Source organism: Athene cunicularia (assembly GCF_003259725.1).
Source record: "Athene cunicularia isolate RWA chromosome 1 unlocalized genomic scaffold, athCun1 chr1_part1, whole genome shotgun sequence".
Classification (NCBI taxonomy): Eukaryota; Metazoa; Chordata; class Aves; order Strigiformes; family Strigidae; genus Athene; species Athene cunicularia.
In genome coordinates, this window is record NW_020799091.1 from 64944907 (window position 1) to 64949429 (window position 4523).

The window sequence follows — 4523 nt, forward strand, 5'->3', positions numbered from 1 at the left end:
CTTGTCAACCTGGCTCCCACCGGTAAAAATCTTGTTTCTGTGCCCAAGCAATGAATTATTTTTCTGACAGAGTTGCCAGATCACAGGGGCAATAAAATTTTTATGTGTAGCTTGAGCTGTTCGCACTTCCTTTTGATGTTTCAGGTAAAAGGAAGAATGGAGTTGTATCATTTTAGCACTTTTTACATCTCTCTCTGAGATAATTCTTAAGGTATTTGCAAGGTCAAACCATTAAAAAAACAGATATGGGAAACAGTGTAGTTTGTGTTGTCCTACAATGTAATATTGTTCTGTGCAGTATTTTTTCACAACAATACAAACTGTAACCGAGACTACAAAACAGTTTTCTTCATCAGCTCTGTGTTTCCATTTGCTTATACTCTTCTAAATTTATTCTTTCTCTGAGCTTGCACTGTCATCATTGTGATTCAGAGATGGGCTCAAAGAACCCTCTTTTCTCCTGAGAGAAAAACTCAAACCACATCTTTTTTCGCAAGGCTGGAGCCAGACTGAACTCTTCTGCTGAACTCTGAAACCTGTGAGGCCCCGCAATGAGGTCTATATGCTTATCTTGGATAAGAAGGATTTAGCAGAATCGGGAACATACAGGGATTATCTACTGAGCCCATGCAAAGAACTGTGATAATCTGTGGAAAAGATGGTATGTGAGGTTCCTCTCATAAACCCTGGGAACTGCGGGCAAGTGCTGGTTTTGTTGGTAACACCTGTGAAGTACGTGCGACCTGCTCATTTTTATTTCTATGAAAGCATTTGTCTTGTGTTCTGCTGTTGTTAGTAGTGGAGATCTTGGTTGTGGAATCATGAGCGATACCAATTTGCCAGCTACTCAGGAATTGCATCCATAACCACAGACCTGCTAACCAAACTGCTTCTTAGAAAAACCCTGCAAGAGAAATGTACATTTTGAAATATCAAAATGGTGAAGTTGTCTGAGATAACAGTTGTGCCTTTCCCTCTTGCAAAGTCAAGTTTTGTGCCCTTGAAGTTTAACTACATCAGTGATGAAACTAAAGAAATGCAGAGACACCAAAAAACCCACCTCTCTACAACATTAAAGTACACATATTTCTGCTTCAATCCATGTGTTTGTTTTCCTCCATTTTTCAGCTGTATTTTAAAAACTAAAAAGTCTATGATAGGAAAATATCTTTTGCACTGCATTAATTACTGAAGCCACAGAATTAAAATAGCAGCTAAGGTCATCCATCGAAAGCTGTGAGCTTTAGCTTAGACCACCAGCTGTGGTAACGTCATTGTTTGCACATTTCCTATATTTACTCCACTTACACATGGATACTGTAAATATCAAGGCAGTGCGACCTTATCATGCAAGTAAATTACCAAATTCAAAGGCTGGCTACCATGAATGATGGTTTCTCTCCTTTGGACAGCATTTTCTGCCTGGTGATTTATTTATTTATTTGTATCTGCCAGTTCTTGGTAAGAAACTGCAAAGAATATATAGAAGGGCCTTTCATCTGGGAGGAGTAATATTTGAATAATAGCATCCCAGGTATCTCTTTTCCTATTCCCCCAGGCCAAATTTGTGCCTTGCAGTCTACAGGAGAGAAGCTGAGACAAGGAGTCTCTAGCATTTCTTGCTACGGTTGCCACTGGGAAAATAGTCTTCCTTTTCCTGTATGTGTATATTCTTAACAGCTATTAACAAATATGCCCCAAAAGGCAAATATGGCTGTAATTAGCAACCCCCTCTAGTCGTGATGAGGCTTGCAGCATGTTGCACACCTGATCCACAAAGACACAGGTCTGCATTTTACACCTCCTCTCCAGAGACACCCACACGGGCTAAACAAAAACAAATCAGGATCTGCAGAAGGGTTGGTGGACGAGCTGTCAGAGATCCCAAATTGCTTAGGAGTGATGGCATGATCCCAACAAAAATACACCTCCAGCTCCTTCCCACTCTCCATTGCTTGCCATCCCCCAGGAGAGTAATTTTCTTTAGACAAAGCACAGCAGAATACAAAAGAAAGGTGTAGCATCTGTTAACTCTTTAAGAACTAATTTCTTTTCATGATTAGGGGCCTTAATAACTGGTCACTCTTTTTCCTGCTTCTTGGCAGAAGCTGTCTGATTGTCCAAGCTTTGCATGTCTTTGTCAGATAGAGACAAAAGTGATTATAGCACTAATCCTTTGTTGTGTGGATGGGATTAATGCGTGTCACACAATAGGGTGCAGGTATAAATTAGCATGCCAGAAAATTGACGGCAAGCCCGAGAGCAGCCTGGCATATCTTGGTAGAAACCTGGAGGTATCACCTCAGCTGAGGAGCTACCTATGGCCTACTACCAGAAGCCTCCTGCATCTGCCTTCCCCCACTCCTATGTTATAAAATTAAAGTAAGCATTTTGGATTTTAACACCAAAGGAGGAAAAAAAACCCAAATGCAACAATAGGAAATAATAAGGGGATGAATAATTAAATTTAACTTTTTGGTGTTCCAATTTGGGGAAAAAGTCTTCCCTGGTGTTCTAATCAGGCCGTATTCAGCACTTTGAGTTGACTTCTTCCAGTTAGAAAAGTATTTCCCATATGCTTGACATATTGCTGTGTATAATGATGGAATGCAGGGAAAAGATGTGTGTTTACATACAAAACATACCCCCACATGCATGTTTATATTAAGAGACTGAAAAATATTTTATGTATGTATGTATAACTTGACACTTTCAACAATTTATGTAAATAAATGCCAAATGGATGAAGAAGATTGGATTATACATTAATGGGCTCCACTTCTTCATTTCCATTTTTCAAATCTGGCTATGATTGCATACAAGTAACTCAAACAGCAAACATCTGGGTAGCTTGAAAGCAACTGAAGCATGTTTGTAGTGTAAGACATATTCTTACTGTAAAGTTACAGATTCAAGCTTTTGTAGTGAAATTTTTGGTCCTGAGCCACCTCAGACCCGATTTATAATAAATACAATAATTTTGCAGTATCAGTGGGAACACAGTCTTAATAATAATATTCATATTTAAAGTATAACAAGCTTTTTTATAATTAGGGTTCAGTTTAACAGACATATACATTAAGACTATATCCTTGGAACTTTTCCAAGCAACCGCACTGCCATAGCCAAAGCCTTTGTCCAACTTACATGTTTGACAGTTTATACAATTGCATGACTATTTTTCATCTCTTACCTCCAGATTTAGGACAATCTATCTCTGATTCTCTTTTGTTTCTAAGTTTCAAAGTTCAATTTCCTGCAGAAACGAATATACTCATAATTCAGGTTGTCCACCCACCCACTCAGTTACCTGTCTCAGCTAGCCCAATTGCCGGAAGGAACGTATAAAGCAAGTTTATAGTTTGATGCTGGAGTGATATAATCTTTGCTTAATCTACTTAGTGTTTAAAAATGTAAATGTTAGCAGCTATCTCAAATACTAGAGCGCTGCTCTCATGTAGGTTGTATGCTTGAATGTGACACAAAGCAGTAATTGTACTCTTCTGGGAGACTAAAAGCCTTGCAGTGTCTGAGACCTGGAAAATTTAAAAGAGTAGTTTACATCTGCTAGGACCAAAGTGTTGCAACTGTATCTCAAACATTTGCAGTTTGAAGCTGTAAGATCCCTAGGGCACATTATGTGCTGTAACAATACCATTAAATATGTTGTATCATGCTAATGAAACAATTTGTGTCTCCTTTTTCCCCGTTTCTTTTTTCTCCCTTAGAAAAAAATCTAGTACATGAATATGTAACATTAGCTCTTACTCAAAATTACTCATTTGAAGAAACGAAATAAATTATCTTATGTGTTTATAACAGAGATTGCAGTCTTTCTTTTCCCCAGCCATTGTAATAACACTTCAAATATAGTTTGGCTTCTTCCTTGGGTTTAGCCTCCTAAATCTGCAGTTTTCTTATCAAGAACAAGAAGCAGCTGATGCTTCCTACAGAAGACAGTTCTGGGCTTTATCGGTGGATCCACAGGAGCCAGCAAGGAAGGTGGAGCCCCGGCGTGCTGCCTGCCCACGCTGCTTGCCGTCAGTTCACGCCGTAGCTCTGCTTTTGGCTGCTCCCTCTAGATCTTTCCTAGACAAATCTGATCTAGTGGGGTCAAGCACTAAGCAGTGTGGACACAAGCCAGGATGCTGATCCCCAGCCCTCTTTCATTTAGCGATGGAGACATAGCCCTCGTTTCCTCCATGGGAGGGTATCTCAGCAAACCAAGAAGTGACAGAGCTCAGAGCTGGTTCTTCTTCTTTCACAGATTTTCATAAATGTTTCAAGACCAGACTCCTTCATGCCATAGGTCTTCTCAAAGACAGGAAAGAGATGTGCTGCAAGGGTGTGTAGTGCGTGTGTGTGTGCACGTGCATATCTCCCCCTCTCTTTGTTTAGACCTCTGGGCATCACTTCCTTGTAACCTTTGTCCAGCTTATGAGCCTTTCTGTTCTTATTTTGGCAACACACACAAACATTTACTCATATTCATAAACAATCACCGATTCTATCTTTTCAGGTAA